Source organism: Biomphalaria glabrata, chromosome 17 (genome assembly GCF_947242115.1).
Source record: "Biomphalaria glabrata chromosome 17, xgBioGlab47.1, whole genome shotgun sequence".
Lineage (NCBI taxonomy): Eukaryota > Metazoa > Mollusca > Gastropoda > Planorbidae > Biomphalaria > Biomphalaria glabrata.
Genome location: NC_074727.1, coordinates 27,788,206 through 27,809,653, shown reverse-complemented (window position 1 = coordinate 27,809,653; position 21,448 = coordinate 27,788,206).

The window sequence follows — 21,448 nt, the reverse complement described above, 5'->3', positions numbered from 1 at the left end:
GAAAGAACTGACCGCACCCTTTCTATTTATAGAGCCAGGTCATGACTCGTACAAACTAACTTCTAAAGTAAAAGAGCTGGCGGGAGACAGGCATGCACTCAGCACTAGCCTATAAAAGTAATTAAAATAAAATATACAAAATAGATAAAAATAGCTCAAACAGCGCCAGCTCACAATTAGAAGACAGTGTCAACAGTTAATCAGAGTTAAGGAATTAAGGTACAATAGTGGGGAGGTGTATATGAGAAAAGAGAGGAATATTCGCAGTCTAGAAAACAGTACAGCTAGATCATTCGGTAGTGGGATCACAATGGGAAAGGATGGCATCTCAATAATGTTAGAATTATATAGATAGGATTAGAAAAGGTAGGAATGATGGACACTAATCATTGTTCTATTTTACAATGAATAAATATATGTGTAATGAATTGGATATTGTTGTTACATATGCATATAGGTTAAGGATACAGTGGATACTACATTATAGAAGTTTAGTAAAGGCTATATAGAAAATGTAAAAGAATATAAGTAGTGGAAAGTAGACACGTAGATTTTGCACAATGTATTTAATTTTGTGTGGTTCTGTTTGATTATAATTATTCTATTAAAATTACATTTGTAAGAAAATTATCGAAATGTTGTGGTAGAAATATATAAAAAGAAACGTCAAGACTGGAATTATTATATAGGCCTGATGATACTAAGAAGTAAATATTATATATAGCATTGGGTAAATCTATGGTATTAGGAGTGTTGTAAGTTAGTTATATGCTGGGTCATGTTGTTGGGAGTACAATATGCATGGAGCAAGATAGACTTAGTTTGTTAACTATTTGATTGCGGCTAGAATGAGGGTGTTTTGTACAGGCATAAAATTATGAGTGGGTAGTTGTATTAATGAAATGTGATACAATTCTATTTAGCAAATCATTAATAGAAATATGATTACTTATAGATATATGTTAACAGAAGTTGTTTCAATTGCTCATAATAACAGTTATTATTGGGATGAATATAATTGTTATTTTGTGTTGAAATTGTTGTGGTATTAGCATGACATTGTGTGTGATTTTGTTTGGTTATTACATTATGGTTTTATATGTTACAGATTTAAAAAAAAAAAAACTCGGAATAGTCTGATAGTATATTCAGTGATTTGTATTTTAGACGTTCGATTTACATCGAACTTGTTAAACAAAGGGGGGGGGGGTGTTACGTGCGCATCTTAGTGTAAATGTGAAAAGGTGCGAATGCGTGTTGAAAGAAAAAGGAAGAACCGAAATGGAGGACTATGAACAAGAAAGTGTTTTCAGTGTTAATTAAGATTAAAGTATTTATAAACTTTGATTTGTCGTTTACATGTCTAAAGAGTCTCATCCAATATAAAGACGTAACACCCGGCTTCTAGAAACAGGTCAAATTAGGTCACAGGATCGATTCGTGACCTTCAGATCATACCATTATAGTCTCATTAGCAATAAAGGTTTCTTGTTCCAGAGGTTTGTGATCATTATAAACTGTTATTTCTTTACCAAGTATGTACAACGAAGCTTCTCTATGCCGATGATTGCGCCCTGCTAGCTCACACTGAACATGATCTCCAGAACGCGGTAAACGAATTTGCATACGCTGCGCCTCTTTCGGTCTATCTGTAAACCTCGGGAAAACAGAAGTCATGTTCCAGAAGTCACCCAATAAAATATACTCAGCCCCAATGATCACCGTAAACAGACAGCCCCTTAATGTGGTAGACCACTTCACATATCTAGGTAGTATAGTGTCAAATGACGCTTCACTTTCAAGGGAAGTTGATAATCGTCTGGCCAGGGCCAGTAGCGCTTTTGGACGCCTTCAGGCGAGAGTTTGGCGGAACAGATAGCTCCGCCTGCCTACAAAAAATCAGTGTCTACTGTCGGTGCTTAGGTTATGGCATTCTAGCACCAATGTGTATTAAGTGCACAATTTTTGAACGCACTTTCTTTTTGTTGCCTTGCTTGTAAGCTGATGGAGTGCTTTCGTTATTATGCTGGTGAAACGTTTTCTTTGAGATTCTTCTGTGTTCCCCTGTTTAGGGTGAGTATCTAAGGCATGACTGCATTTCGCAGTTGTTTTCGATGCCATAGTATACTAGACTGGTTCTTTAGTTTGTCTTTATTTATTTCTCCACAGGGAGTTAGTATGGGATTGGAGTTCTACACTAAATACTAGATTCAGCAGTGTGTTCTGGTGTGATTGCGAGCATTTATGCGTCACGTTGTCGGACAGCAAGGTGTAGAATTATTTTTTGATTATTAGATCCACAGTATTAGAATGTCCCAAATTCAATGTCATTGCTCCATTAGTTTGTCATCATAACTTATATTCATATCATTAAACATTTACATTGTCAACAGTGAGTCACTTATTTATTGTAAGCACGAAGGTGCCTGGTTGAATGTCAGGGGCCCGGGCAAACGAGCTAAGACCTTAACATAGCCCTGACATCTACCAGGCGGTGGTTCTCTCAACCCTTCTGTATGGCTCTGAGACATGGACACTATACAGGAAACATCTTGACTTCTTGAGCGCTTCCATCAAAGATGCTTGACTCCAACATGGACATACGGTGGCAAGACAGCGATGTCCTTGAAAACGCCGGTTTGGACAGTATAGAGTGACTTCTTTTGGTCCGACAGTTACGCTGGGTAGGGCACATATCCCGTATAGGAAACGAATGTATGCTAAAGGCAGTCTTTTTTGGTGAGCTAAAAGGTGGTCGACGTAACAGAGGCGCCCCACGGAAACGCTTCAAATACCAGCTTACGCGTCAACTTTCCTTGGCTGACATAGAAGAGAGCACCTGGTTGCATACGGCCTCAGAACGAGACAGCTGGAAATCACTCACTAAGGCCGTGGGATACACATTTGAGACCAAAATAAAATCTGCTGCCGAGGACAAACGCAGACGGCGAAAACAAAATCTAAATCGACCACCTGCGGACAATGGTTATGTTTGCCCTGGATGTGTCAAAATATGTAGGTCTCAGCTGTGGCTGCGCAGCCACGGGAAATACTGCATTCCTCACTAATCTTCGGACTCGAAGACTAGCCTTATATGTACAAGGGAAATTAGCTTGTACTATACACAGTTGAGAGCATTTCCTTCTCACTTTGAGCATATCTTCTTTCTGCATCCGTGAGAGCTCTTGATGCGTAAGCAATTACACGAACATCCTGAAGTAATGCTGCTCCCAGTCCATCTTTACTTGCACCACATTCTATCTCTACGTTTTTGCTGACATCATAATATGCCAAAACTGGAGGGTTAGTACAAAGATGTTTCAATTCTTCAAAACTCTTGTTTTGTTTATGATTCCATTGAAATTCTACTTCATCTCTTAGAAGCTTTCTTATTGGAGCATCTGCCTGACTTAGATTAGGAATAAATTTTTAGGTATTGAAACCTAGAAATCTTCTAATTCCATCTTTGTCTTGAGGAGCTGTCCTGTCAATAACTGTCTTTATCTTTGCTGGATCTGGTTCTAAATCTTTCTCTGACAAGATATGACCCATATAAGTGTGAGCTTGCGCTCCCAGAGCTAGTTTTATATGCAATTTTAGCTATTTTTTAAATGTATTTTTGTTGTATAGGTTAGAGCTATTTTATATATATTTTATTTTTATAGGTTAGTGTCAGATTTTATAATTGTACTTCCGCATATTTATATAGGTTAGTGCGGGACAGTATAAAAGGGCTGTACTACATGCTGTCTTAAAACAGTTGAGTGTACATTTGACCAGTGGTCAGTACCATATCTGTCTGTGTGACAGCTGAAGATCTTTGTGGTCTGTTGTCTAATTATATTTTTATTCCTGTACCTGAGACGACCTGCTATTGTTACTGCTTTTAGCTGCTATTATTACTGCTGAAAAACCTGCTGCAATTACTCTGCTGTTTTAACTGCTATTGATAGTTTTGTTATTGTTGCTGTAGATCTAGAGCTAGACTAGTGTCATTTTGTTTCTTTATTGTCGGCTTAGTGGCTTAGTTATAGTCTGTTTCTTGCTTTAGCAATTAGTAATTAGTTTAGTCTAGTTAGTAAGGTACTAAGACTAAGGTGATCTTGTTTTGGTTATAGTCGTAGAATTTTGTAGATCTAGACTAGTTTATTGTAGTGTGTTTGTGTAGATCTAGGTCTAGTGTAGTAGTTGTAGTGATTTAGTTAGATAGTTGGTTTGGTTAGTTTGTTAGTGTTTGTAGTGGTGTAGATTTAGAGGGTTTTAGTTAGTTGATGGGTTAAGTAGTAGTAATTAGTCAAGTTAGTGTATATATTATATTTTATTATTGATTTATTTTTGTATGTAAATAAAGTTTCTTTTTGTTTTATTTATCGTAAACTAAAATTTGTTATCTTGTTTTCATTTAGTTAAGTTAGTATAGTTAGTTGTCTGGTTACTTAGGTGACTCTAGCCCCTTGGTCACCATACCGAGGTGCACAGATTGAGCCCACCCAGTAGCGCAAACATCTGCCTACTGTTGGTAAATTTTAATGTTGAGCAGAAAATAGGTCCTCCCACTTGCGCCTGCCTGACCTGCTCACATAAGGTACTCTGTTTTGCCTTGTCATAGTTCAGGTTTAGGTTGTACTCCGTCGCCCTTTGCATAACTTGTTTCAAAATATGGTCACGATGCTCAATATCTCTACTAGCTACATGAATGTCATATGGTCCTTCAATAGCTTGAAGCGTTTTATCCATAATTCTCGTAAATTTCTGGCGCAGATTTTATTCCGAAAGTAACGTCCTAGAGGTGTGTTGAATGTTGTGAGAAACTAGGATTCTCTTTCAAGCTTTATTTGTATAAACCCTGAGTTGGTGTCGAGTACTGGGCCGGAATGTTAGTGATACGTTTTCATCGGGTCTGATTGCATTACTTAGATCTTTTGGATCAATGCATATTCTCACTGTGTCAGTCCTGAACCAACCCATTCAGTAGGTTCATGTACTGGAGTCATCAATCCATCAGCTTGCTGTCCTGAACCAACCCATTCAGTAGGTTCATGTACTGGAGTCATCAATCCATCAGCTTGCTGTCCTGAACTAACCCATTCAGTAGGTTCATGTACTGGAGTCATCAATCCATCAGCTTGCTGTCCTGAACTAACCCATTCAGTAGGTTCATGTACTGGAGTCATCAATACATCAGCTTGCTGTCCTGAACTAACCCATTCAGTAGGTTCATGTACTGGAGTCATCAATCCATCAGCTTGCTGTCCTGAACTAACCCATTCAGTAGGTTCATGTACTGGAGTCATCAATACATCAGCTTGCAGTCATGAACTAACCCATTCAGTAGGTTCATGTACTGGAGTCATCAATCCATCAGCTTGCAGTCATGAACTAACCCATTCAGTAGGTTCATGTACTGGAGTCATCAATCCATCAGCTTGCAGTCCTGAACCAACCCATTCAGTAGGTTCATGTACTGGAGTCATCAATCCATCAGCTTGCTGTCCTGAACCAACCCATTCAGTAGGTTCATGTACTGGAGTCATCAATCCATCAGCTTGCAGTCCTGAACTAACCCATTCAGTAGGTTCATGTACTGGAGTCATCAATACATCAGCTTGCTGTCCTGAACTAACCCATTCAGTAGGTTCATGTACTGGAGTCATCAATACATCAGCTTGCTGTCCTGAACTAACCCATTCAGTAGGTTCATGTACTGGAGTCATCAATACATCAGCTTGCAGTCATGAACTAACCCATTCAGTAGGTTCATGTACTGGAGTCATCAATCCATCAGCTTGCAGTCATGAACTAACCCATTCAGTAGGTTCATGTACTGGAGTCATCAATCCATCAGCTTGCAGTCCTGAACTTGCCCATTCAGTAGGTTCATGTACTGGAGTCATCAATACATCAGCTTGCAGTCCTGAACCAACCCATTCAGTAGGTTCATGTACTGGAGTCATCAATCCATCAGCTTGCCAACTTTAACGTTGACGTTACAACTCTCTTGCGTATTGATGGTTGCTAAGCAACGTGGTGGATGGATAACTCCTTTAGAAGTTTCCTTGAACCGAATCTTGTACTCTCCTGGCAGTGTTCCAGTTGTTTTCAGCATTTCATGAAATTCTCTTTGTAACTCGTCTTCTGCCTTGCTACATAATTTATCTGAGTTGTATTTAGACTTTCGCTTGAGTACATTGTGTGACTGTCTCTTGATTGTTAGAACTTCTAGGCCTCTTATCGTATCTTCTTATCTTATATATTACAGACGTTACTTCAAAAAAGAAGATTATTATGTCAAACGCGTCATGCATTCAGTCAGGCATATTAACCAATGACTTAAATTCTGCCAAGCCCCTAAACATTTTCACTTGGCTTTGCGACATCTCATAGTGTTGTTTTAATTTCTATAGCTTTGTTAAGGGTCAACTTCTGTCCCTGACCAAGTACTCTAATTTGTACATTTTTGTATGACTCCGCTAATGATCAAATAAATACGCATGTCATCTGGATTGTCATACTCACAGTCCATAATGAGAAGCTTTAGGTCTTTAACAAAGTTATCAAAACTTTCTCCTTCATGCTGCTTTCTGATGTGCTCTAAATCTAGACACTCTTTTATTTTGTCTTGGCCTTATGTAGTCTTCTATTTTTTTTTTTAAATAATAATGGGCAATGTTGGACTAGTCCATTTCATTTCTTTGATTAAAAAGTATTGGGCCGGAAGTCGCTTTTTTTCCTTATATATCTTTGCATTTTTCAGTTCTCTTTTTAAATTAAACTGACATTATTAAGCTATAATTTTAAGTGTGCCTGATAGAGAAAAAAAATCTGCACAAAAATACGGGTAGTTGGGATCAAACCCGAGAGAGGCTATAAAAATATATATTAGTTTGCTATGAATGTCACTGTCTATTTTGTGTCTGTTCTAGTTTCTTAAATTTTTCTTGAGTAGAGGGGTCGTGTTTTCTCCTAATGGGTATACCTGATTTCTCCAAGCAGCCTTTGTAAAATATTGGTCCTAAATAATGCTATGTTCATAAACGAAAAATCGCATGGCTGCATTATGATGAATGTACGTGTTAGTTCAATATATTTTATATTACTAGGTAATTAAAAATAACTGTATAAATAGACGTAAGTTTCATTTCTTTTTCTGTTAGACAGCGTCATATGGCAAATTTTTGTTTATATCCTAATTCTAAAAATGAATAATAGTAGAATTATACAGTAAAAATAATTACTAAGTTTTTTTTAATTGTTAATAGTTTTCAAAGTCTACTTGATAAGATTACAAAGAGAGTTTGTGTTTTTGCAAATGTACACAAGGTGCACTATGAATCAGTCCATCTCTTCTAACTGTTTAGAAATGAGTGTAAAAATGTAAGCTTCTATATTTTTAGCCTGAATTTAAGAAGTTACAAACTTCAAACAACTAATATATTGCCTCTTCCATAAAACTTTGTATTTAAAAAATAAATTTATCCAATGCTCGAGATCCTGCTTGTATACTTAGGCCCTATATAAATCCATCCGGTATCAATGTATTAAGTAGCAATAACCCTGCAAAAAAAATTAAATGAAAGAAGATTGAGATATACATATATTTTTGTCAATGTCGAGAAAAATTATTACTTTTCTTGTCTTTCAACGTTAATTGTTAATTTATTAGTAGTTGAAAGTTAGGCAATCTATCACTGAGTACCGGCACCTATTTTTTTTTTTTTTTTACAAAAAAAAAACAACACTTTATATACTTTTAGCCGACATGCCTTATTATTAACACCTCTATGTGCAAGTCTCAATCATCTAGAGTCTAGAGTCCGAGACAGTCATTGTTTTAGACTAGATTTAAGTAGAGTCTAGACCTAGATCTAGTAGGCCTATTAATATTTAAACAAAAAAATAATCAGTCATTAGACATCATTCGCAATTTTATTATTAGGCCCCCACCTCCGTTACATAGATGTAATAAAACGTGACCTCAAATCAGTGAACATCACTACTGACAATTGGGAAGACATGGCTCTAGACCGCATCAGATGGAGAGAGACAGTGACCAAGAAAACTATGGACAGTGAAAGTACATGGGCTCAGGAAGAAAAACGTACAATCCTAAAAACTACCAGCTCCTCTACCACCGAAGCAAAAGCCACCTTAACCTGCGCTATCTGTGGGCGGGAGTGTCTCTCCAAAATAGGGCTCCACAGCCACATGAGGAAGAGTGCTCTGAGATGAACCATTATCGTTCTACGACTGAAGGAGGCCAATGGAATGGAATAGTAAAACAGCACCTACCTAAATAAATCGTAACCAGAAATCAAAAACCTATATTTATTGTAGTATATATAGGTCTGTGGTCGTAACTTCTTCTATAGAGAAATGAGTTTTGTAATTTCTTTTACTGAAAAATTGGGCTATTCGCGTCTGACACGTATATATAATTTTTATCTTCAGCAACAAAGCCCATTGCGTATCTCCCCTTCACTATCAGTAATATTTAGAGTTTAGTTAACTTCACGGCCATGTTGACCTATCCACATTCCCAGCCATTCGCATTTTTGTTTAGTATCTCACTATCTGCACCTGAGATGAAAAATCAGAGCAGGAAGGACTCAATCCTCCCGTAGTGCTCTGGCAAGAAACTGGGCCGTTCGGCATAATGCCTCATAGTTACCATTATAGTTCGTCCATCGTGGTTCGATGATGACCACTTTGTCATCCAGGGGGCTGAGGGCTTTGCACTGGGGTTTTATGCCTCCTCATGTGGCTGGTGAGACCTATGTGAGCCCGGAATGTTCGGCCGCACACTGGGCAGGTTATTCCAGCTGGAGCTAGTGTCGTTTGTCTTGCTTTTCTGGCGTTTTTCTTCTGCCAGCGTTGTTCTTTTTTCCTCAGCAACCTGTGCGCCAGTTTTTACAGCGCGACGCCATGATGCTCTGTCATGTGCCTCTGTCTCCCAGATGCCTGGGTCTATGCTGAACGCCTTCAGAGAAGCTTTGAGGGTGTCCCTAAAGCGCTTTCTTTGCCCACCTTGCGAGCGCTTTCCTTCGCTTAGTTGGCCATACAAGAGTCGTTTAGGGATGCGGTGGTCTTCCATTCTGTAAACGTGACCTGCCCATCGCAGCTGGGACTGCATCAGGATTGTGTGGATGCTTTGCAGACACGCTCTTCGAAGGACTTCTGTATATGGTATTTTGTCTTGCCATTTGACATTTAGTATTTTTCTCAGACATGTCATGTGGAAGTGGTTTAGTTTCTTTGCATGTTTACTGTACACTGTCCACGTTTCTGAGGCATAGAGCAATGTAGGGAGGATGACGGCTCTATAGACCCCTAGCTTGGTGTTTGTGGTGATACCACGTCTGTTCCAGACATTTGTAGACAGTCTGCCATAGGATGCACTGGCCTTGGCGATACGCAGGTCGATTTCACTATCGATTTTTCCATTTCTGGAGAGTGTGCTGCCAAGATATGTGAATTTGTCCACTGCGTTTATATCCTGTCCATTTATAGTAATGCTTGGATCCGAGTAGGCTTTCCCAGGAGCAGGTAGATATAAGACTTCAGTCTTGTTCGTATTGATGGTAAGGCCAAAGTCTGAGCATGCTCTTGAGAAGTCACTGACGAAGCTCTGCAGATCGTTTTCAGAGCAGGCATTTAGGGCACAGTCGTCAGCAAATAGCAAGTCTCTGATTACTGATGCATTTGTTTTTGATTTTGCTTTAAGCCGCCTCGGGTTGAATAGGCCACCATCAAATCTGTATGATATATTTATCCCGTTGTTTTCTCTATTTGTAAATGCATCTGTCAGCATAGCGGAGAACATGATACTGAACAGTGTAGGTGCTAGGACACAGCCTTGTTTTACCCCGTTTGATACTTCGAATGACTCTGATGGTTCTCCACTTTCTTGGACACGAGCCTTCATGCCATCATGAAATAGTCTCATCATGATTATGAATTTTTGTGGACAGCCATACTTTGACATGATCTTCCAGAGTCCTTCTCTGCTAACAGTGTCGAATGCCTTTGTTAAGTCGATATATATTAAGAACAGGTTTTGTTCTTGGCATTTTTTTCTGGAGCTGCCTTGCTGCAAAGATCATGTCAATGGTTCCACGCTCTTTTCTGAAGCCGCACTGGCTTTCTGGTAGTAGACCATATTCTATGTGTTGCATGAGCCGATTTAGTAGGATGCTTGCAAGGATTTTCCCAGCAATAGAGAGAAGAGATATTAATCTGTGTTTGTCGCAGATCTGGCGGTTTCCTTTTCGCTTGTATAAATGAACAATTGTGGCATCTTTAAAGTCTTGTGGTATTGACGCTTTTTCCCACATAATTAAGAAGAGCTTATGAACTCTTTCAATCAGGGCTAATCCACCTTTTTTGTATACCTCTGCGGGAATGGAGTCAGCTCCTGGGGCTTTTCCGCTTGCGAGCTGTTGAATGGCAAGATCGGTTTCCTTTAGCGTAGGGGGGTCATCCATTTTTTCATTTTTGGTAATTGCTGTAGCCTGTCTATGGCCGCTTCATTTATGATGGAAGGTATATTGAGAACCTTTTCGAAGTGCTCTGCCCAGCGTTTTAGGATTTCTTCCTTATCTGTCAATAGGATTGTCCCATCAGCATTTAATAGAGGGGATGAGCCTGACTTTGTGGGTCCATAGATTTCGTTTATGGCATGGTAGAAGTTCTTCATATCGTGCTTGTCAGCAAAGTCCTGTATTGTTTCCACTATCTTGCATTTGGCGTAGCTGTTTTTTGCACATTTTTGCGGATGTTTGTGAATGCATCTTTAGTGGATTGGGAGTTTGGGTTGTTCAGACACAATTTGTGGAGCTTGTGCTTTTCGTCTAATAGTTTTCTGATCTCAGTACTGTTTTCATCAAACCAGTCCTGATGCTTTCTCTCCATAGGACCGAGTATGTTTAATGTTGTGCCATAGATAGCTTCTTTGACGCATTCCCAGCTTTTATCTACATTTGATTCAGTTAGAACGGTGGACTTGAGGCAGTTCTCTATCGCATCTGCAAGCGACTTTTCAGTTTTGTCATCTGCTAAGCTGGCCGTGTTTAGCCTTTTTAGGGGTTTTGATTTTTGCGGACGTCTCTTTGGTTGGATACGAATGTTTAGTTTTGTGATGATGAGGCGGTGGTCTGTTCCACATTCTGCCCCACAGCAAGATTTGGTGACACGAATGTCCTGACGGTCAGATTGTCTGGTGATGACGTAATCTATGAGGTGCCAGTGTCTTGAGCGGGGATGCATCCAGGAAGTTCGCTTTCTCATTGGGAGACTGAATATTGTGTTCGATATGAGCAGCTTGTGTTCAGCACAGGTCTGGAGTAGTAATAATCCGTTGCTGTTGCATTGACCTATCCCAAATTTGCCTAAGACTCCTTTCCAGATGTGATGGTCAGAGCCGACTCTTGCGTTGAAGTCACCGAGAATGAGTAGCTTTTCTGTTTTTGGAATATCAAGTAAGGTGGAGTTTAGTTCTTCGTAAAACTTTGCTATGACATCATCTGGGTTGGTCATGGTGGGTGCGTAACAGCTAACAATGGAAATATGTTTCTTTCCATTTTGTAAAGGCAGCTTTAGGGTCATGAGCCTATCACTAATTCCTTTGGTAGGCCTGAATAGTTTAAATACTATTGATGTTTTTATGGCAAAGCCGACTCCAGATTCACGTCGTACTTCAGTGCTTCTACCTCTCCAGAAGAAAGTATATCCAGCTCCTCTTTCGCAGAGTTCACCTTCATCTGCAAGCCGAGTCTCGCTTAGTGCTGCTATGTCCATGTTGTATCTGTGGAGCTCCCTGGCTACTAGTGCAGTTCGTCTTTGTGGTCTATCAGATGTGTCGTTGTCAAGTAGTGTGCGCACATTCCATGCGCCTATGGTAAGAGGAACTATCCTCGTCTTTTTCTTTGAATTTCGACCGCCAACTGCGGTAGGCTGGCTAGGGTAGTTTTGAGCAGGCAATTTTTGGGGCACCTTTTCTAGCCCTGTCCTCATGCTATGGAGGTGAGCAGTGCACTCCTAAATAGGGCTGCTCAGCCACTCAGGGGGCTGCCGGACTCCACTGCTGCTCTATGTCAGTGGTGAACGACCATATGGCCTGAGCCGCCTGTGTGCAGGGTTGCAGCTACGGCTTCCAGTGTGCCCACACCTACCGCTTCACTGCTTGCCTGTCGCCACAGGACTTTGGTTTGGTTGTGTTGGGGGGGGGATGACAAGTGACTTGCGCTGGGATTTGGATTAAAGTGAGGAGGATTCGCGCAACACGTCGACCTCACTCTCTCGCCCTAAAGCCCGTCCTTTTCCGGAAGCAAGATTTGGTCAAGACGTCCGGGGACAAGTTTGGGTGCAGTGGATGACCAGAGACTTTCTGTGTGTCTTGTCCTGCTATTGAGTACTCAACAGCACTGTGCTGGTACTTGCCATTCTGTCCGATTAGTCTAGTTTTGTGACGTTACGCACAGGCCGCCAAGTCCAGACTTCACATGCTAGGTTTGACAGAACCTCAATGTACTGAGTGCCATGGACACGTCAGATACCCTCTACCTGGTTTAGCCGGCCAGTCAAAGCCGTTTCCGGGGTGTGGCCGCTGCGCATGCTACAGCTTCTGGGAGCCACAGGTGAGAGTTGGGTACCGAGTGGGGACCAAGAGTGAGCCAAGCTACCCTCAAAAAGAGGGTACGACTGCCTGTCCACTAGAGGTGCTACCCCTCCTAGATACCCCATACACCCCTAGTTACCATACAAATAGAGTGACTGCTGAGACACGCCCCCCCCCCCCCAATAGCTCTCGGAGCTGGGGACACTCGTACAAGATATGCGACACTTTTTCGACGCTCTCTCCACAGTGACGGCATCGGGAGTCATAGTTGGGGCGGAACCGGGCAAAGTATACCCCAACAATGGAGAGCCCAGCTGTTTTAGACAAATTGACCGCAATGTGTAGGAACGATCGCATTTTAATGCGGTTCCTCTCTCTCCACTGGTTTACTAAGATTGTGGTAAGTAGCTTAGAGTTGCCCCTTTTATAACGCTTATAAGCCGTGAGTACCGCCCTCTCCCTCCTTAAGTTTAATGGGGCCACGTTAGTTAAGATTTCAGCAGCGTTTGTTGGGCTTGTCCGAAAGGTGCCACAAATGAACCTAAGTGCCTGTGCCTGTACTCGATCGAGTGATTCGAGGGTTGTTTTACTAGCATATACCTGAACTGTATAGCTGTACACAATTTGCGATTTAACTGCCCCTAAGTACAGTGTGCGTAGCATGTCAGCTTTGGCACCCCACTTTTGTGCTGGCCAGCTTTCTTAGTAACGCTAACTTCTCCGAGGCTTTTCTTTCGACTTCCTGAACGTGCTGGAGCATTGACAGTTTTCTATCCAGGGTCACCCCTAGATATCTTGGCGTGTTTTCACGTTGGAGTCGCAGCCCACCGAGTTGAAGCTCGAATGGAGCCTTAAGAATGTCGATTCCCAGGCTGAACAGGGACCAGGTCGTTTTAGCAGCATTGATTTGTATCTGCCATTTTTCGCAATACGAGGAGTTGGTTTGGAGGACTGCTTGCATTGCCGCCTGCATTTGGTCGGCTTTCTTCCCGGTTGACCAGAGGACAATGTCATCCACATAAAGCAGTTTCTTTGACCGCAGTGAGCTGGGCAAATCATTAAGATAGGCCATGAAAAGTGTGTAGAAGAGGACAGAGCCCTGGGGCAGGCCATTAAGTTGTTGTTTTGGCTTGCTAAGGGAGTGCTGGTATTTTGTACGTGTGCTCCTCCCAGACAGAAAGGATTGTATCCAATTGTATATCTTTCCCCGTACACCCATGACTCTAAGTTTAAGATAGAGACCTTGTTTCCACACGTGATCATAAGCTTATTTTATGTCTATGAATAGTGTATATGTGCTCTCGGACCTCTTTAACCCATCAGCCACCTCCTGTGCGAATATTGTGACCTGGTCGATCGGGCTCAAGCCTGTCCTAAAACCGGCCTGTTTTGGCGCCAGGATACCGGCAATCTCAAAGGACCAAACTAGCCGCTCGTTAACCATGCGTTCGGCAATTTTGCCAAGAGTTGAGGTTAGTGAAATGGGTCTGTAGGACTCCACGTTAGTCGCGTCTTTGCCCTTCTTAAGGACTGGTACAATGATAGCACTCTTCCAGGCCCCGGGCAGTTTGGACTCTGCCCAGGTTCGATTCATAAACTCTATGAGTTTACCTCTTGCTATTCCCCCGAACCGAGATGTTTTACCATCTCAGGGGTAACCTTGTCTGGCCCAGGAGCTTTTCGGTTTTTACACTTAGCTATCGCTCTGTCCAGCTCAGCACGACAGAAGGGCGCGTTGCACGTTGCTTGGCTTTCAGGCTAATCTGGCTAATCTCGAGTCTTTTACGTTTTTTATTGAGGGCTTTGGACATGGCTGTCTTCTTTTCGGACTCGCTAATTTAAGCAAAGTGTCGATTTAGCAAGTCGGCCATTTTGGTTAACGTTGAGACTGACCCTCCGGGCGTGAATAAAGGGGCAGCCGTTCGCGCTGTGTCTTTGGCCTCAAGGTTTCGTAGAAGACGCCATGCTTTCGATGAGTCCCGAAGATGCATCCCGGCACAGGCAGCGTTCCAATGGTCCGACCGGACGCGTCGGGCCAGTTCACTCGTTGCTCTACAGAGCCTATTGTATTCCCGCCGGTCTCCGGGCCTGCTTGCGTCTCAGGACCAGCTTGTTCAAATCCTGAGACCACACACGCTTCTGCCTGACACCAGGGTGCGTCCGTTGGAAAAACCTCTTGGCCGCACCCAACATTGCCGCTGTTATTTCGCCATATAATGTCCACGTCTTTTTCCTCCACCGCTAAGTTCATTAGGACAGTGTCGACTGCTGCCTCATATGCTAGCTAGTTCGCCTTGGTGTAACTCCACTTCCGTGGTACTTTTGGGGCTACACCCCTGGCCTCTGAGAGGGGCAATTGTGATTAATAAGGGCCTATGATCGCTGTCTATGTCGTCCAGAACCTAAAATTGAGTATTGGATTCTGAATTCGAAGTTATAAGAGTAAGGTCAGGTTTGGATTGGCTGCCGTTACCAGTATGAAATAATGTTGGGGGAGTATGTTTATTTTGTAAGCAAAAGAGATTTGTGCTCATAGACGTAAAAAAATATAGACTGGCCGAAGGAAGTAACTTCATGTAACTTGAAAACATGTATATCTATTGTATTCGGATTTCCGAATTATGAAAAGTTGCATGATCTTCATTCTTAGAGATTAAACAAAACTATTGTAATACTTATATAGGTTATGGCTGAAATAGATATGAATGCTTAACTTTTATACTGCTCATAAATGCTGTATAATAAAGTACACAAAATTGCAAGTCACAAATTTTTGTTTCATAAAACTCTTTAATCGGCCAGTCTATTTATTTATGTCTATGTTTGTGCTATTGAGGAGTGTCGTGCGCGTGAAGTTTTCTTTGCATTTAATATTGGTGTTTTAGCGTATAGGAAGTAGTTTTTTTAAAGTGCGTTTTGTTGTCTAGAATATTGTGTGTGTGTGTGTGTTTACGCCATCCTTAGTTCCCGCAAGAGAGAGAGAGAGAGAGAGAGAGAGATCTTCTTTGGTTAGCTGGGTAGCTGGTTTTGTTGGTTCCCCGTTGTAAGGGGTGTTAGGCTTGGGCTGTGGGAAAGTGTGTCGCCTTTCCGCCCTTGGAGCCGATCTTAGCTATCGTTGAGGAGATGGAGGAAGTGGTTGGTCTGTAAGGGCGTTGCGAACCCTATTTAACTGTGTATTTTAAGGTGTGTTGGAACTATTGTAAATTGTTTTATTATGTGTACTTACTGTTGTAACTACCATTCAGACTTCATCAATTTTATCATAATATGTGATCTGTTCATTAAATTGTTAAATTTCCGCTTGGGTTGTTAACTATTGTCAGTTCACTTATTGTTACATTAACAGTGTTCTTGTTGAACAATTGGCTTTTAGTAACTACCGTTTAGTTGACTAACGGTTATTTGGTGCTTGTATTCCTGTATGTTATTACCTGTTGGGTTGGGTCTTGCATTACACTGTTCAGGGTGGGGTTCCGGGACCGTACTATCATACCCTATCTAAGCGACTAAACCCACCTGACAAGCAGTTCATGTAATTTATGTCCTGACGAGTCAGTTACGTCATAGCCCTACTGTGGAGACTTTGCATTGAAATCGTCCGCGATGACATTTTGAGAATTGATATTTGTGCTGTCAATTTCTAGGCCGATTTCATGCTTGGGGGGGGGGGGATTATACAAATTACTTACCGTAAATTTTTGCCCTTGTTTGTGAATCTCGAGGGTGATGGCGTCGGCACGCCCGTGGACCGGGGAGTTGTAGGTAGGTTATCAGTCCCCAGCAGTCTGTGCACTTGCATTTCAATGCTGTATAGCCATTGATACTTTCGCTTGTTAGTCTCTTGTAGTGCTACTACGTCAATTGGACCTCTCGTGTGGAGGAGTTTAGAGATTTGCTCTAACAACTTGGGGATTACCCCACTGATGTTGAGTTGTAGAATCAAAAGGGACCTATCAAAAGGGACCTAGTGTTAATGGGCTTAGTCACTGGGGTGGGTTGAATCCCACTAGTGTCTAAATGATTATTTTGAGAGCTGTGGGCTCTCGTCACTAAATCGCTTCCAGTCAGTTCGGCCTGGCGCATAACATTATCGACAGGAGGTTGTGACTGACGTCCAACAACCTTGTTCGTATCGGACCTCCGAAGGAGGTACGAATGCAGTGTAGGCTGAGAAGAGGACTTTTGTGGAGGAATTTTAATCCATTTTTCGCGACCTGACAAATTCCCCCTCATCGAGGTCGCGGGACGACTAGTAGTGGACTTTTCGTGCCCAGGCCTGTCGCCCACTACCCGGAACGCGGAGCCTGTTCGGGTCTGCTTGTGCCCGCTTTTATTCATGTCTGTACTTGTCATTGATGTATGGTTAAGGCCGTTGGCGGTCTTAGTTACTTCTCCTATGCAGCAGGGTGCATGGCCTATACTCATGTCACCATGGAGGACAAGGAAGAACCTGCCTAAGCTATGACCATCACAGTTTGGCAAAAATAGTTTCTTGACATTCCCAGTATTGGAATTACCATTTATCGCGGCGAATTCCTCCACTAGCACACCAGGGAACGGGCTAGATAGAGCCTAGCTCTTGGACGCCAACTAGACCGCCCGACACAACCCGCTAAGGTCGCGCCAGTCAGTCCAGTCTTTGCTCAAAGACAGACCCGCGAATCAGCCAGGACCCAGGAGATCCCGGTTAACCCTCAATTTGGTTCCAGCGCTATCCGCTTTTCGGAGAACCCGTAAGTCTCTTACTCACCGTTGCACAGGGGCCCCACGAAGGGGGGGGGGGCTGGACATTACCCTTTGATTGCACTTTTACACTTGCTGACTGCTCATCCATCAGTAGCTAGCAACCGATTTAGAAACCCCATTAGTAACGAACCATACTGAGAATTACTCCCTTAGAGCACATGAGAGGTAGGGAGCAGTGAGTTTTAAGGTCGCCTTGACCCCGTACAAGAACAGCCTCTGTGTCGGACATGTACCAGTTATCTCTCTATCCAATCCTTGTCCCCGTACAAGGACAGCCTCTGTGTCGGACATGTACCAGTTATCTCTCTATCAAATCCTTGTCCCAATCGTCCTTCGTGCAGAACTCTGCATTCGTAAAGAATGTGCTCTATTGTTTCATCGTCCTCCATGCAGTGGCGACACCGTGTGTTGTAGTTTTCCCTCCACCGTCCGAGGTAAGCACCAATTGGACAGTGTCCGACCCAGAACTGGGCTAGGACCGCCTGTTCCGCACGATTAAGTTGCCACCATGCATCTCTTTTGTCTTTGTCTACTCATTGCTCACGTCCCTTGTTCGAAGAATCCCAGCCATCGTACCAAAGTGCCAACAAACGTTTGTCGGCCAGGGATCGTACACTTTGGTATGTGCACGGCTCATCATGCTCGAGCGCAGTTGCGACCGCGGTTTTTTGCGAGGTGGTCAGTCAAGTCGTGGCTGACCACTCCACAAAGGGCGGGCACCCATTGTAAAATAATGTAGTGGAACTGGTTTTTGATTACAGGTTTTAAAGGCCAGGTAATCAATGTAAAATTAAAACAGCCACGTCTCCGCCTCCCACAGAGTGGAGGAACATGGCTAACCTAGTAATCACTGTATCTGACTTGCAAGGTTAGGTACGGGGACGAAAAGAACGGAGCCCAGCGTTCTACGATACAGCGCGCCGTTAACGTTGGGGGACCTCGGGGCCAGTGTTTCCGGAAACACCGGCATTGCACTAAGTCGCCACGCCGATGGCATTGGTAACGAACGTTGAAAAAAACGGTCTCTAAAATTTCTCCTCTCTCTCTCTCTCTCTCGGGAAAGCAGGTAGCAAGCAACCTGTAGGCCTACCCTTGGCCACACCCCTGAAGAGCTGGGTGTTCACTCGACGACCACGATGAGGTGGTACTGGAACGCCGGGCACTATCTGCACCAGCTAACGGTCCTTTGAAACAAAAGCTCACCTGCTGTTGAAATCTTCAAAACTCTTGATATAGATCTTTTGCATTCCAATTCAAGATTGATTGCTCAAAAAAAAAAGAAGCCATTATTTTTATAGACAGCTTTTTAAAGCTTTACTCTGGCACTGTGGCACCATGTTGTGTTTTATAAATATTAAACAAGTGTTAAAGAGGAAGCGACATATTAGGAACTCCATTTATTGCGTAAACACAAGCGGCGTTGAACTGACGCGCTAGTGCACATCTAGGCCTAATACCAAGGTTAAACTAAGACATCGACTCTAAGTATAAGACCAAGAGTAAGGGCAATGGAAATTTTTTTTTATTATTGCCAATGTCAATGAATAATAACCTAGATCAAGATTATAGATCTAGATTCTAAATCTAGTTTGGTTGATCTGGACTCGCTAGTTAGTAGGCCTAGTTGATAGAGGCCGGGATCTATCTAACAGTGCACAAGCTAGAGCCCAGCACTTCAGCACTAACTTGAATGGCGATGTGCAAGGAAAAGTTATAGCACACAAATTGGATAAGATGAGGGCAACTCCATTCTCGTTGTCTTTCTTATCTTATATACGTCATGCATGGTAACCAATGACTTCAATTCTGACAATTTAAGTCACTGATTTTTCTGGGTGGCTCAGGCATGCTCTAATAGCACTAGGGAAAAAGGAGAATTTGTACAAATTTGTCCTTGCATATGTAACGAGAAATGTGCCTTTATCCTTGTGTCTTTCTGGGTATTTTATTAGATATTGTTTTTGAAGGTTATATATGGCTCAGTGTTTTAATTGGTAGGTCTTTAATTGCTACTTTACTTTTAAGTTCTCTCCTGAAGGCTTTCTAAATTTAGTGATTTTACTAAAGGTGTTACTCTAGTCAAATGTGAATATCCGTTAGTTATGAATCTCACTGCTCTATTTTGAGTCTGTTCCAGTTTCTTAATATTTTCTTGAATTGAGGGGGGTCCCAAACAGAGGATGCATATTCTATTATTGGCCTAACCAAGGTTAAATAACATTTTAGTTTTATGTTCTTATTTGATTTTTTAAAATAAACCCTAATGCTTTGTTTGACTTTTTAAGTTTTATCAATATGGTGATTCCATGATATTTTTTTATTTATTATAACACCTAGGTATTTTTGCGTTTTTAGTCTGTTACTTGTTTGCCATGAATAAGATAAGTGGAATTTATTTGTTTTAGTTTTTTTTGGTTACTCTTAATAACTGACATTTTTTCTGGGTGGAAAGACAAGCTCCAATTTGATTCCCATTTCTGTAATTCCTCTAATTCTCTTTGCCAAATGTCTGTGTCTGGTCCAACGAGCTAATAAGACTTCTCTTTGCCAAATGTCTGTGTCTGTAATAAGACTTCTCTCAGCGATGCACATCAACTGTTACATTTCTAGAAAAATCGTTATAGCCGTATTTGAGATCTGTGTCCAGGTTCCACCCTCCGCGAAGTTGTGACTTGAATAAAGGTAGTGTAAAATTACTTCTTTACTACTGTCATTTTCATTGGGGCCTCATTTAGTCGCTCGTTTTTCATGTGACTGTTGTGCAGTAGCATTAGATTTGGTGGTAGATGAAACAGCTTTCTTTTCTTCCATTTGATTTGGTGGTAGATGAAACAGCTTTCTTTTCTTCCATTTGATTTGGTGGTAGATGAAACAGCTTTCTTTTCTTCCATTTGATTTGGTGGTAGATGAAACAGCTTTCTTTTCTTCATTTGATTTGGTGGTAGATGAAACAGCTTTCTTTTCTTCATTTGATTTGGTGGTAGATGAAACAGCTTTCTTTTCTTCCATTTGATTTGGTGGTAGATGAAACAGATTTCTTTTCTTCATTTGATTTGGTGGTAGATGAAACAGCTTTCTTTTCTTCCATTTGATTTGGTGGTAGATGAAACAGCTTTCTTTTCTTCATTTGATTTGGTGGTAGATAAAACAGCTTTCTTTTCTTCCATTTGATTTGGAGGTAGATGAAACAGCTTTCTTTTCTTCCATTTGATTTGGAGGTAGATGAAACAGCTTTCTTTTCTTCCATTTGATTTGGAGGTAGATGAAACAGCTTTCTTTTCTTCCATTTGATTTGGTGGTAGATGAAACAGCTTTCTTTTCTTCCATTTGATTTGGAGGTAGATGAAACAGCTTTCTTTTCTTCCATTTGATTTGGTGGTAGATGAAACAGCTTTCTTTTCTTCATTTGATTTGGTGGTAGATGAAACAGCTTTCTTTTCTTCCGTTTGATTTGGTGGTAGATGAAGCAGCTTTCTTTTCTTCCAGAGCTCAACTCATTACTCTACTGCCTCTCTCCAGAGAGATCGGGCTAGGGCTAGATCTTCATTGATGTGACAAATTGATGTCCACTGTTTTAAGCTCCCGTTTGATTACGTAATGGAGGTTGGGCGACCAATTTTTCTTGTGCCACATGCAAGTTGCCTACAGAAGATGTCTTTGGAAATTAGTTCGTCCTAAATATGGCTGGTGGCCTTGTATGCGTTAAATTTCATTTACTTGTCTGAGTGAGATTATACCGGTACAATGTTATCTGCTATGATCAGTTTCATTTAGTTCTTTTTGAACAGATATTATCAGCTGTGTGAGATGTGAGAAGTTTTCTTTAGCTGAAAGAAAGTAGACAATCTAAGCTGTGTGTGAAGTGAGAATATTTATTTAACTTACATGTGTTGTTTAATGGCTCTAATTTTGCCAGCATTACACAAAAAGTCTTTCTAGTAGTCTGTAGTACATATGGCTTTATCATTATAAGTGGGCTAGTTGCACCATGATTTTAGATAAGCATACTCTAAGAGTAGGGTCAAATGAATTCTAGAGGGTTAGGCTCAAGTGAATTCTAGGGAATTATGGCCAAGTGAGTGGTAGTGA